This window comes from Ambystoma mexicanum, chromosome 7p, assembly GCF_040938575.1.
Source record: "Ambystoma mexicanum isolate Mex_15411 chromosome 7p, UKY_AmexF1_1, whole genome shotgun sequence".
Lineage (NCBI taxonomy): Eukaryota > Metazoa > Chordata > Amphibia > Caudata > Ambystomatidae > Ambystoma > Ambystoma mexicanum.
Genome location: NC_090939.1, coordinates 635,669,995 through 635,684,463, shown reverse-complemented (window position 1 = coordinate 635,684,463; position 14,469 = coordinate 635,669,995). Strand labels below are relative to the sequence as shown.

The following is a 14,469-nucleotide window of genomic DNA, read 5'->3' as shown; positions in this document are numbered from 1 at the left end:
GACACAATCCCTTCGAAGAACAAGTTACTTCTTACCTACTAACGTTCTTTCGACGGGATGTTCCTCCGACGTATTCCTTATCGCCCCTCCCAACCATCTCTGCAGTGATAACTTCCCTTGTGGTTGCAGCTTACGCTCCTTCAAGGTCAATAACCAATTCAGGCATGTCTTTTCTTATGCTACAAAACGGAACTGAGCAACGGACGCAGCGCGTGGCTATTTATGGGCATGGTGACGTTGGCGCCGATATGGTGGCCGTCGAAGGACATCGACTCGGCAGACGTCGACGCGCAGCGCCCTCTACAGAAAAAATTTCCGAGGCCAGCAAGCTGGAAACGTATTATCAAAGATAAGGAATACGTCGGAGGAACATCCCGTCGAAAGAACGTTACCAGGTAAGAAGTAACTTGTTCTTTTCAAGCTGAATCAAGAAATCCGGGGCAGCACAGCGAACCTTGCAGGGTCCATATTGGAACTCAACTCACATAAAAAAGGCAGCCGAAACCCAACTGGAGGAAGTGGAGAGCACAGTATGGGAGAAAGCACATAAACAAGCACTCCTCAAATGTTATGTTATTTGTTATGTTATGACAACTCAAAGAGAGATGTACTGCATTGAGCAACAAAAGGAGATTTGTATGGCAAAGCAGGAAGACGCTGAGAATCAAGCGCGGCGTAACAACATCAGAATTCATGTGATACCCAAGCATGTACAGTGCCAGGAACTGTGGGAATTTGTGGAGGGTCTGTTTCGACACATTCTGCAACTCTCTTCAGGGGATATGATCACCCAAAACCAAACCCATAGAGTGTACACATCGTTCTAATTTGAAAAACAAGCTATCCCTGGATATTCTGACCAGGGTGCACTTCTTCCGCTGGAAGGATGAGATAATGTGGGAGTCCAGAAAGCAAAAAAGAATTATATATCAGGAAGCCAAACTAATGCTGTTCCAAGATCTATCATAGACCACTATGATAAAATGAAGGTGCCTTAATGTAGCCACTTCTTGACTACGTGAAAGAAAGATCATCTACAAATGGTGCTTCCCACGCCGACAGTTATTCGAGATCGAGGGAAAAAATAGAACATCTCTAAATAAGAAGAAGCATCCTCCATGATGGCTGCAGAAGAGCCCGCTCCTTCAAGAGACAATGATGAGCATGACATGTGCCAGAGGAACCTCCAAGGAAACAAGGCACATTGAGGGCCTCAATGAACAGAGGCAAAGCTCGTCCAGAAAGAGACCATTCACCTAATCATAGCCGCTTGGGCCAACATCCCCCAAAATGGCTGGTGTGGTCGCTCGTCCGGTCTTCCGAGGCCGAGATGGAAGGGCCCAAACCGGAGAAGGAAAGGGATAAGCATCGGCAAAAACACCAAAAAGTGGTTACACTCGATGAGTCACTCTTCCTCATTCTCATCGCATAAAAATAAGAGATGTCATTGTCATCGACAAAAGTCCAGCTCGTCATCGGAAAAAGGTAAGCACTCGGCGGAGCCGACCACTCGAGAAGAGAGAGGACAGTTTTAAAAAAGAACTGCTTGTGATGTTTAGAAATCAGGATGCTGCAGGTGCGGATGCACCCCACCCCCCTCCCCACGAACAGCAAGCCTCAGCAGCGAAAGCGGCGCTCGTTACTTCCAGCCCCACACATGCCAATCTGTTGACGGCATCGACGTCGGAGAGACCTTCGGGCTCGATGTCGAAAAAGGCACATAAACCATTGACGGCTGGTCCATCTCTTAAGCGTCGACAGGCTGGCGTCCCCAACGTTACAGCATTACCAAAGCCTGCAGCATCTACTTCTAATCTGCCTATGGAGGGTAAAAGGCTAGATGCAATGGCCAAGAACATCTTTACTTCGAATGGATTGCGTCCTCCCACGTATTCCTCATCTTATGATAAGTCGTTATCTCCAGCTTCGCTGCTTCAGAAAAAAAAATTCTCGGCAGAGGGCGCTGTGCTCGAGGTCGTGGCGTCGATTGTCCCTCGACGGACTCCGTACTCTGTCGACCTGTTGGGGCTGACGGCTATCAGACTAGCGCTGAAGGCTTTTCTGCCATCTGTAAAAGGGAAAAATGTCCTAATAATGACAGACAATACAGTGGCCATGCACTACCTCAACAAAAGAGGAGGCGTAGGATCACTGCCACTGTGCAGAGAGGCGATGCAGCTCTGGTTTTGGGCAATTGGGGAACCCCTCAAGTGGATCTGTTCGCCACCAGTACCAATAGGAAGTGCGATCTGTTTTGTTCAAGGGAATTTCCCCCGACAGGAGCTCTAGGGGTCGTGTTCGTAGTGGACTGGGAGTTTCCACTCCTGTACGCGTTTCCACCAGTCCCTGTCATTCCTCAAATGATCAGGAAGTTGAGAAGATTCCGGAGGACCATGATCCTAATTGCCCCAGACTGGGCCAGGAGAACGTGGTACCCAGACCTTCTGGACATGTCCATCTGCCCTCTAATTCGCCTTCCACTCAAGGAGAATCTTCTCTCACAGAAGGGAGGTTAGGTTCTCCGTCCAGATATCAGAACCCTTAACCTTCACGCTTGGCTTCTGAAAGGTTGAGATACAAGGATTGGGACATCCCTAATGTTGTTATGGAGTTGTTGCTTTCGGCCAGAAGGCCAGGAACAAAGTCTTTATACCGCTGCCGTTGGAACAAATTTTGCAGCTGGTGTAGAGAAGAGAATATCGACCCATTTTCATGTGGTACACCAAGGGTGTTATCCTTTCTACTCTATTTGGCAAATTCAGGCCTTCAAGTTGGCACTATCAAGGGCTATCTCGCAGCGCTATCGATCTTCAAGCGCGCTGCAGAGGAGCCATTGTATTTCAAATTACCCCTAGTAGTACAATTTCTAAAGGGATTAACTAATGTCTATCCTCCAAGACCATTCCAAGTTCCCTTATGGGACTTAAATTTAGTCTTAAATTTCCTGATGGGTACTCCTTTCGAACCACTCCACTCTTGTTCGCTAAGATTTCTCACCCTTAAAACTGTCTTATTAGTGGCACTAACATCTGCTCAAAGGGTGAGCGAATAACAAGCTCTATCTTGTAAACCCCCTCATACAATTTTTCATAAAGACAAAGTTGTCCTACAGGTGAAGCCTAATTTCCTCCCAAAGGTGGTTTCTGAATTCCACAGCACTCAGAAAATTACATTACCTTCATTCTCTCCTCCTCCCCATCCGGGGAAAGAGGAAGAAAGCCTACACAGGCCGGACCCAAGGCGGGCTTTAAGCTTTTACATCAGCAGACTTGCTAGGATTAGGCAAGCAGACCAACTATTTGTAGGTTACTCAGGGCACAAATTGGGACTAACGATAACAAAACAGACCATTTCCAGATGGATTATTTTGGCCATTCTGGAATGTTACAAACTAGCAGGAAAAGAGCCTCCTAAAAATCTTAGGGCTCATTCAATCAGGGGTATCGCAGCCTCTTCGGCCCTCCAAAGAGGGGTTCCGGTTCAAGATATATATGCGGCTGCCACATGGTCGTCCGCACATACCTTCACAAGATTTTACAACCTGGATTCCTCCTCTAGTCAAGAGACTAGGTTTGGCAAAGCAGTATGACATTCTGTTCATTCCTAAAAGGAAACAGGGCGTTTTTACTCCCACCTCCAATTACACAACACTACTATGGGAGTCTATCAAAGATAAGGAATACGTCGGAGGACACAATCCCTTCGAAGAACAAGTTACTTCTTACCTGGTAACGTTCTTTCGATGGGATGTTCCTCTGACGTATTCCTTATCGCCCCTCCCATCCATCCCCACAGTAATACTTCCCTTGTGGTTGCAGTTTACGCTCCTTCCAGGTCAATAACCAATTCGGGCATGACTTATCTTATGCTACAAAATGGAACTGAGCAACGGATGATGCGCATGGCTATTTATGGGCATGATGATGTCGGCGCCGATATGGTGGCTGTTGAGGGACATCAACTCGACGGACATCGATGCGCAGCACCCTCTGCTGAAAAAAAAAATTCCGAGGCCAGCAAGCTGGAGACGAATTATCAAAGATAAGGAATACATCCGGGGAACATCCCATCGAAAGAACGTTACCAGGTAAGAAGTAACTTGTTCTTCTCAATGTTTCATTTAGAAGCATTTAAAGTTAACAAGGTACTTGTTTCCATATTGTTAGATAGGGCTATGGCCTTTTTCAGTTATACTACAAAAATTCACTATGTGTCCTGGTAGGAATAACTTGAAATCCCTTCACTAGTATGCAACACTGGATACCATCAGTCCTATCCCACCGCTGCCACCATTTTTTAAAGATGGATTTCTGAACTCTGGCCTGGAGGGGCAGAGGTTCAGAAGGCCAACCTAGTTTCTTGGAACAGGCTAACCTCTGGACAAGCCAGACCAATCAGGGTAGCTATGGCAGGCGGTCAAGACTAAGTCTCAGGAGGAGTGAGGGTGACTGAAGGACCTCAATGACCACACAGAGCAAGGACACTTACAAATTACTCCAGACAGGTGTTATATAAAAAATGTAGACACATTTATTACAAGGCCTTTGTAACATAGACCATAGCAAAAGAATCACAGTAACACTAAGTAAACCAACACAACACTATCAATACAATGTATATACAAGACCATTGGGGTCTAAAGGGTTAAATGCACAAAATATGTCGACAACCTAGATGGGAAGGAAACAGGCAGTGCAGATAGTCTTTAGGCCCAGTTTGACATCGAAAATACACCTAACTAAGAGGCAGTCCAAGCCCTAAGAAGAGAGGAGCCTTGTGCTCAATAGTACATGCAATGCAAATGTACGCGGTTGTTCCAATGGGCAGAACAGGGTATCTTCAGGGGTCTCTAGCAGCTCGGGAAGGTGGATGAGGCGATGCAGAACCAGTTCCCACTATTCAAGAAGGACCTCCACTTGAAGGCAGAGGCAGTTCGAGAGTTTGGGATGGAGCCACTATTTCGAAATATCGTTGGAAAGGAGAGGAGTCCGCAGGGGCGACTAGTGTGTAAAAATGGGCCCTTGCACTAGGGGCCACTGGTTAGGGTATTAAATACTCACCGGTTTCCGACACAAGTGGACCCAAACTTCGGCAGGTCAGTCCACTTCGCTTGCAGGTTCGAATGCTGCAAAAAGGACGTCTCTGCACCTTTTAGAACCTGAGATACAGCGATGATTTCATAATGGGACAGAGGCGATTTCCCCGCTCCGGGTGGATGAATCAACCCAGTTCCACTGCAGCAGGCTTCAGGGGCAAGAGGGTCACAAATGCAGCAGACTTGCAAAGGACATTGCCGCGGCAGGGCAACACAGTAACCACATTTACTCCGGTCCTGGCGCACTCATCTCACTTCAGACCTGGAAATGGCAAGTGTACGAAATTCGGTGTGAGGGTGCTGAAGACACAGACCTACCAGTATACCAAGTTACCTAGCCCAGAGACTGTCCAGACAGATAGGGGATATTGTACACCCGGATCAATGTGGGTTTGTTCCAGGCCGGAACACGACCATGAACTTACGCAGACTTCAACACATCATTGCACAAACAGACGCGAGCACTGAACCCTACGCCCTGTTATAACTAGATACCATCAAGGCATTTGATTCCATATTTTGGGAGTGGCAATTAGTGGTCCTAAAAGAATTCGGGTTTGGCCCACGATGTATCATGTGGATCCGAATACTCTACACTGAACCAAGGGCACGGGTAAAAACTGGGAGACACGTGTCAGAAGTTTGGGAGATATGCAGAGGTATCCGGCAAGGCTGCCCGCTATCCCCCATGCTTTATATATTGGGGCTAGAACCCATAGCTATTTATTTTCGTAAACAATTTTTTGATGCCGGAATAAGACTAGGGGAGATAGACCACATAATTTCACTTCACGCGGATGATGTGCTTCTGTACGTCAGAGACCCGCATCTCAATGTCCCAACTATGCTGGAGGTTCTTGACAACTTTTCCAAAGTCTCAGGCATAAAATTCAACAAGGCCTGCCTATTCCCACTAACAGGCCTTAAAGACAGATGCTCGGAGGAGCTCCCAACACTAGGGATACAGTGGCAGACCACCAAGTTCCGCTATTTGGGCATCCGGATTATGCACACTCCCCAAATGATGCACGAGCATAACACAAATGCAGCAATACCCTCACTGCGCAGATCAATGTCCTTCTGGGCAAAACTCCCACTGTCGGCAATCGGGACAATTTCGATAACCAAAATGATTGTCCTCCCTAGGCTCCTGTATAGGTTCCAAAATGTGCAGTATTACATCAAGAGCCCGTTCTTCCGCCTATTAGGGTCAATAACTTGAGAATTCATTTGGGGGCAGGGCAGGCATAGAATGGCACACTCCATGCTAGTCCTACAATACAATCAGGGCGGAATGCAACTCCTGCATTTCGAAAAATATTATCTAGCAGCCCAACTCAGCTTTGTGTCCAAATGGCTAGCCGACGAGAACACATCTGAAACTCCCCTGCTACAGTCCCTGATCTCTCCACTGCAACTGAAAGAACTTATTTGGGTGCCACAACACCAAATGAGCGACACACCCTTTATAGCCACCCTGGGGAAACAAATTTGGCAAAGAAGGAAATCACTAAGAAACCTTACACACCTGTACTCCCCAGAAATACCAATGATTTGGGACCTGTGCAGGTCAGACACAGACTTGTTACACCTCAGGGTCTGGGAGATGAAGGGAGTTTAAACGTGGGGATATCTATACGAAGAAGTCTCCTTTAAAGAGTTCAGCACACTACAGAACATGGATGGGATACCCACTAGTCAATACTTGTGGTATCGGAAGATACGTGAAATAGCAAGACACAAATGGGACACCTGGCCAGAAGAACCCGAACCTGATCCCCTCACAACTCTATTATATAACCTAGGCGAGGGACAGAAACTGGTCTCCCAAATATACGGACACCTCAATGATAACCCCAATCCAAACGGAGAGACCCTGAAAAGCAAATGGGAAACAGACACTGGCAGAGAACTCTCGGAGGGAGAATGGAGCAGGGCGCTAGCATTTCCCAAGGCCGTATCAAGGAACCACAAATTCCGCTTTATACAACTAAACGTCCTGCACCGGACATACCTCACTCCACACAGGCTTGCGACATTTAACAAGAATGCAAGCCCCAACTGCCCGTGGTGCAAAGCGGACAGGGCTGATCTCATACATATGTTCTGGGAGTGCAACACAGTGCAATCCCTATGGGCAAAAGTCAAGTTGACATACGAGAAGGCAGGAACCTCCAATTACAGATGGACTCCCGAAGAATGCCTTTTAGGTACGTACCCCAGACCGGCCAAACTTAAACATCGGGTGAAATTAATGGACCTATTGTGCCTCCTGGCCAAAAGACATATCGCCATGTCCTGGAAAAAGTCAGCGGGGCCCAGACATAACGCCTGGCACAGCGAGTTTATCAGATGGATTAACGCAGAAACTAGGGCGTGGGAAGATAGCGTTGCCAGATCCACCGATGAGTCCAGCTCCACCCTAGAAGCATGGAGGGAGATAGTTAGAACAATAATCTACCCCTCAGACGATAAACCCCCATGAGCAAACACTATCTGGACCATGCGGAACTGCAGAAACTTAGAAACCACGAGGGAGGCCCCTAAACACCTAAGGAAATTGCTGCACTCAAGAATCCCCGCCTTCCCTATAGCACCCCCTACTGCATACTCGGTAAATGGACGATGAAGACTGGATAAGGAGACAGTTTATGTTAATGTTATCAGGTTACTGTTTACTGTTTAGAAGTTCTTTCTTCTATCTCTTACTTCCTCTCTCTCCCCCTGCCCCCCTTTTTTTACCCCCCCCTTTTTTTCTTTTTTTTTCTCTCTTCTTCCACTTCTTTCCTCTTCATTTCCCTCTTCCTCTTTCTTTTCTCTCCCCCCTCACCTTTGTTCATTATTATACTATTCCAAAGAGTTTGCATTGTATGGCATGATTGACCTGCCAAGTGTCACTGTTTTTATGATAAATGCCAATAAACAAACTTGAAAATAAATGAGGTAGGAGGGGGTCAAATCCAACCTCTCCCCAGTAATGTACAGGATGTACGTGACTGGGAGACTCCCACTACTCAAACCCAGATGAGAGCCTTTTTGGGCCTCACTGGGTATTATCGCAATTTCATGGCGGCTATGGAACCATAGCTGCACCACTGACAGCTCTGACTTCACCCAAACAGCCTAGGAAGGTTAATAGGACTGAAGACTGTCAGAGGGCCTTTGATGGTTTGAAAGAAAGTCTGTGTAGGGCACCTGTGTTGTGTGCGCCTGACTTCAGCAAACCCTTTATCGTCCAGACAGATGCCCGCGACACCGGAATTGGAGCTGTCTTGTCCCAGTTAGATGACAAAGGGAGGGAACATCCGATCATATTCATCAGTAGACAACTCAAGGGTAGAGAACTTAGGTGGTCTACTGTTGAAAAGGAATGTTTTAGCATAGTTTGGAGCCTTAGGCATTTTTTATTCCCTACTTTACGGGGTCTACCTTCAAGGTCCAAAAAGATCATAAGCCCCTGAAGTGGCTTATGCAGATGAAGGGTGAGAACCCGAAACTGCTCAGGTGGTCCATTAGCCTTCAAGGGCTAGACTTCACCATAGAGCATAGACCCGGGAAGAGTCACGATAATGCAAATGGCCTTTCCAGAAGGTATGTTGACGTCTGGATGAGGGTGTCTATCTCATGGGAGATTAGGCACCATAACCTCAGTCTGGGGGGGAGGGGGGGCGACTGTGATGCTGGAAATGCATTGGAGGGACAGGGCCTCCCTGTCCTTGTCCTGTAGTCCTTTTTCATTTGTGTTCTGTATTGTTTTATGCCCAGGAGTCCACCGCATTTACTCCGGTCCTGGCGCACTCATCTCACTTCAGACCTGGAAATGCCAAGTCTACGAAATTCGGTGTGACTGTGCCGAAGACACAGAGCTAGCAGTATACCAAGTTTTGAGGGTCACCTCGAAACGGCAGCGGTGACAGAGCAAAGCAACTGGGTAAGCCGGTCAGTCCACTGGTTGGCCCATGGACAATTCAGACAAAGCTTACTTGCAGGGTTTGATGAAGGTGCTGAGAATAGTTTGTCCCACTATTCCAATGGGTCGAAGCGTCTTCGCAGACCTTCTAGGATGACCAGATGCAGAGGGGTCCCACGGGACGACAGCGGGCTCAGGGTGCCAAACCTTCCAGCGGGTCACCAGCGGTTCCTCGACTCAGCTTCGTAGTTGCAGGATACTTGGATCCTATCCTTTGTTCAGTGAGAACTCAGGAGATCGACATGGTAGTGGTGTTTTCAGCCTCCTCTTATCCAAAGTTCTCTTCGCGCCAAAACGGAGAGGACCCAATGAGAGATCTGCTCACAAACACACACTCCATACGTGGACCAGTCACGGACCACGGTGGTCCCAGTCATTCATGGCACTCCAGACTCTCTAGCACCCAGGATGTGTATTGGAACCAGACGTTCCAGCCCACATCCTGGAGGCACACACACAAGGCATGCAGAATCCTGCAAAAGCATTGGGATTCGCGGGAAAGTGCATGACCAAATAAGGACTGACCTGGGTCGGCTCGATCTGGGGAAGGTGAAGGGGCAAGATGGCCAAAGGACAGGATAAAGAACCTTGTGGCATGGCCATTTTGGAGCCAGGCCACCTATTTGTGCCAAATGTAGTTAACGCGGTTAACATGGCAGGAAAGGGTTAAAAATAATGCAAAACGATAGCTGCCACCAGTCCTGTCCATGACACATCTGCACATTTCATAAAAAGTCCAGAGAGAGTATCTAGGGCCTTTGGAAATGACTATAGACCAAAGTGTGCTGTATGGTAAGATTCATTGCACACTTGTTACATGTTTCACAAAAGTTGCAAAATGAGGAACGGACTAAGGGAAACAAAGTCCCCCAGTACTGACTGTCTTAATGGCATGTCAATTACCCATAAATATGAGCGAAAGCCCAGAGGAGTGCAGCGTAAGACTGTGCTTCTCTGGCAAAGTCAGTCAGTGGTGTCTAAACAGCAGCAAAATGTTTTGGTATTGACACATGCAGGGAAAATTACAGACAATTATGAAATATTTTCTAACAAGAACCACATCCAGGTTGAGGTCGCCAAGATGTTCGATTTGGGTGTTATTGAACCCTCAACCAGTCCCTGGTCCAGTCCCCTGGTCCTTGTCCCCAAGGCAAATTCCCAGGCAGGTACCAAGTATTGGAGGTTCTGTGTGGACTACCGAGGACTCAATGCTGTCACCAAAACTGACACACACCCATTGCCCAGGGCTGATGAGCTCGTGGGCACCATAGGTGCTGCCAAATTTGTGAGCACCTTAGACCTTGCCTCAGGCTATTGGCAAATAGCTCTGACGGACCATGCCAAGGAAAAGACGGCGTTCTCAACACCTGAGGGACTCTACCAGTTTAGGGTCATGCCTTTTGGGTTGAAGAATGCCCCTGCCACCTTTCAGAGATTGGTCAATCATGCACTCAGCGGGCTGGAGGCCTTTTGTGTGACCTTCTTAGACGACATTGCCATCTATAGTTCCAGCTGGGAAGAGCATTTGACACGTCTGGATAAGGTGTTGCAGACCTCGAAAAGGGCTAACCTCACTATCAAGGCCACCAAGTGCCAGGTAGCTCAGGGGAAAGTCACGTATCTTGGTCATGAGGTAGGAGGGGGTCAAATCCAACCTCTCCCCAGTAATGTACAGGATGTACGTGACTGGGAGACTCCCACTACTCAAACCCAGATGAGAGCCTTTTTGGGCCTCACTGGGTATTATCGCAATTTCATGGCGGCTATGGAACCATAGCTGCACCACTGACAGCTCTGACTTCACCCAAACAGCCTAGGAAGGTTAATTGGACTGAAGACTGTCAGAGGGCCTTTGATGGTTTGAAAGAAAGTCTGTGTAGGGCACCTGTGTTATGCGCCTGACTTCAGCAAACCCTTTATCGTCCAGACGGATGCATGCGACACCGGAATTGGAGCTGTCTTGTCGCAGTTAGATGACAATGGGAGGGAACATCCGATCATATTCATCAGTAGACAACTCAAGGGTAGATAATTTAGGTGGTCTACTGTTGAAAAGGAATGTTTTAGCATAGTTTGGAGCCTTAGGCATTTTTTATTCCCTACTTTACGGGGTCTACCTTCAAGGTCCAAACAGATTATAAGCCCCTGAAGTGGCTTATGCAGATGAAGGATGAGAACCCGAAACTGCTCAGGTGGTCCATTAGCCTTCAAGGGCTAGACTTCACCATAGAGCATAGACCCAGGAAGAGTCACGATAATGCAAATGGCCTTTCCAGAAGGTATGTTGACGTCTGGATGAGGGTGTCTATCTCATGGGAGATTAGGCACCATAACCTCAGTCTGGGGGGGGTGGCTGTGATGCTGGAAATGTATTGGAGGGACAGGGCCTCCCTGTCCTTCTCCTGTAGTCCTTTTTCATTTGTGTTCTGTATTGTTTTATGCCCAGGGGCTGTAACTCCATTTCTCCAGCATTGGTATCTTTCATGGATTCACATGTGCCCGCCGGCCTCCCCTAAATGCAATTGTCTTGTAGTTCTTGGTTTCACCCCATTCTACTTTGGAGGGGTCGAAATCTGAAGGGAGCCGCTACGTCCTAGTGGGGCGTGTGCGGCCCAAAACGACATAGATAGGACACGAAAGTGTCGAACGTTTTCCTGTGCGATACGGCTTTATAAGCTTACCGAGGGTTCCCAGTCTGTGGACGGGGAATATTCTAAGCATGTGAATCCATGAAAGATACCAATGCTGGAGAAATGGAGTTACAGGTAAGAAACTATTCCCATATTTGCCATTGTAGATTAACTGAGCACAAAGTGAGTTATTGTGATTGTGTATATAACATTGAACCTTAATTATATAAAGACTGTGTTTTCACTAATACAGTGTGCGGACATTCCTTTGTGGGTGCTTGGGGACTAGATCCACTTGCACCTTCTCCCCATCAGCAAAGGAAAGCAGGTGGGTGGGGCTTGCTAAGTGGGGAAAAGAGCGGCAACCTGGAAGGCACCAGGAAGGCGGGGTTCAGGCCAGGTGACCTAGGTCCACTTGCACCTGCTCCCCATCAGCAAAGGAAAAGAGGCTGGAGGGCTCCTTAAGTAGGGAAAAGAGCAGCAGCCAGGAAGGCACCAGGTGGCCGAGGCTTGCTAAGTGGGGAAAAGAGCGCTAGTCTGGAAGGCACCAGGTCGGCGGGGCTCAGGCCAGGTGACCTAGATCCACTTGCTCCCCATCAGCCCCTAGATCCCTTTAACACACTGCTCGTAGGATATTCTTTTTCGGGTGACTCGTGGTTCACCCCGGATTCCCCTCAGCCGGGCTCAGATCCCTTTTTAACTCAATTAGTCTCCCTTGGCCAGGCTCGGACCAATTTCAAATTTACATCAATTATTGAAGACTTTCAAAGGTGCACAGGGTTTGGCTTGACCCGTTGCAGGAACCACTTGGATTTCACAATTCCTTTTCTTTTAACATTCGTCACCTTTCAGTTGGAAACCTAACAGAGACTTTCAAATGATCACCCACATGGCGCCTAACCAATACGGTATTGTATCTTAGCTTCAAAGTTAATTCACTCATCTGCAGTTTTAATTTTATTCACGTCGCTTGCCACATATGCTTCATGCAGTGTTCTCTTCAATTTTCTTTATACAATGTTGCCGCTTGCAGCCTTGGCTTCCGCACAGACCGGTCTGGTTTCAGTCTCCCCAACTCACCGGCTGTGCTGATTTCAATAGTGCTGCTTTGTTGTAGGAGCCAAGAACAGTACCACTGCGGCAAACTATTCTCCCTGCCTTGACTATCAATGCAGGAGAGTCTTGGGTACCTCCGACACACAATTGTTACGCTCACCTGGCTCCCACAGGGGCGTTGATCCGAATTGGACAGCTGCGGTCTCCACCAATGTGACGTGTAGTGCCGAGATGACAGACTGGACTGGCCCTCCCAGCTTGGTTTGCTTGGCCCGTAGGAGTATTCTTCTGTAAATGGAGAAAGGGAATTAACCACCCGTGGAGTTGAGAGTTAACCCCCACCTCCCCCTGCTGTTCTCCCCACTGATCGCCTCTAATGTCCCTTCTTAAAGTCTCACCTGATGGTTTGGAAGGATGAGCCCTCCATCCTGCATCGAGCGCAGGGGCACGTAGATAACCAGTTGCTTCACTGGTTAGAAGGAATTGGTGATTTCAGAACATTGTAGTTCGTAAGAGTTCAAATGTCTGACTTTCACTCTTGTCCGATACCTTGCAGTTTGCAGCTTGACCCCAGCGAAGAGTTCCTCGTGGTAGCTGACGAAGTTCAGGTAAGGATTTGTCTTATCCAACACAGTTCAATAAAATAAGGCCAGAATGTAACCTGTTGCTTGCTCCCTTATTCAGGTGCGGAGAGAAAATATGAAGTTCGGGGAATAATGCCTCCGGCGGTAAAATTAGGTAAGTCTATTGTGCTGAGAAGAATTCCCCTTGTTTGTCCCTTTGTCTCACCTTATTGTCCTTTTGTTCCCCTTGGGGGCCGGGGTACGGCGAGGATGCAATGGAGACTGCGCCGACCCGTGAAGAGGAACAGTACCCCCGGCGGTAAATCAGGTAAGTCTATGGGGGTAGTTACTATTGCCTCTGTTTATTCCCTTGGCTCACCTTTGCTGTTCTTGTGTTCCCCTTAGGTGCCGGAGTGCGGCGGGAACGTGCAGAAGGATGCGGTGGATCGTGAGGATGCTGCGAAGGCCGGTGAGTTCTGCGCGGCGCTGCAGCAGGCGAGGCGGCGCACGTAAAATACTTCTTTCTTCCAGCTCGAAGGCGCAGTGGATCCGGAATTCAGGTAAGTATCGAAGGTATTGCTCTTGTTCTAACCTTTTCTCCTTCTGTTCCTCCCTTTTTCTAGGAGCTGCAGACTGGAGGCGGGCGTGGCAGAAGACTGGATCCAGGCTTGCAGACACGGTGAGCGTTATGCTGCTGGATGCAGAATAACGCGAAGCGTGTGCTGCTCTTCGGCCGTGGTTTAAATAGCCTCCAAACTAGTCCCAGGTAAGTATTCCTCCCCAGCCCCACCCGAGTAAAAAATAGTCCCTAGGTAAAATAGTCCCCTCCAAGCCTCATTTGGCTTGGAGCTTTTGCAGCATGGTCTGCATCAGGTAAGCTTGCAGCATGGTCTGCATCAGGTAAGTTCTACTTTATGAGCCTGGCGCCTATGGCGCCAGGACTGACTCTCTATATGAGCCTGGCGCCATAGGCACCAGGACCGCACCCAAATAGCCCCTAGCAGGGGTTTTTGGGCTTGCTCAAAATAACTTGATGCCTGCTTCCGGGGTTGCTGGACCAGGTCTGGGTCCCCGGGGGTAGGCATCATGACAGCACTTCCCCCCAAGGCCCCTCCTAAAGTCGTTCTTCCCCGTGGTTTTGGTTTGTCTGGGAAA

The 14,469-nt window shown here is 48.2% G+C and overlaps 1 protein-coding gene across 1 annotated transcript in view; it reads left to right on the top strand.

The window, feature by feature from the left end:
* LOC138525982 (neurofilament medium polypeptide-like) overlaps positions 1-14,469 on the top strand; it is a 708,053-nt gene that overhangs the window by 471,637 nt on the left and 221,947 nt on the right. The window lies entirely within an intron of this gene.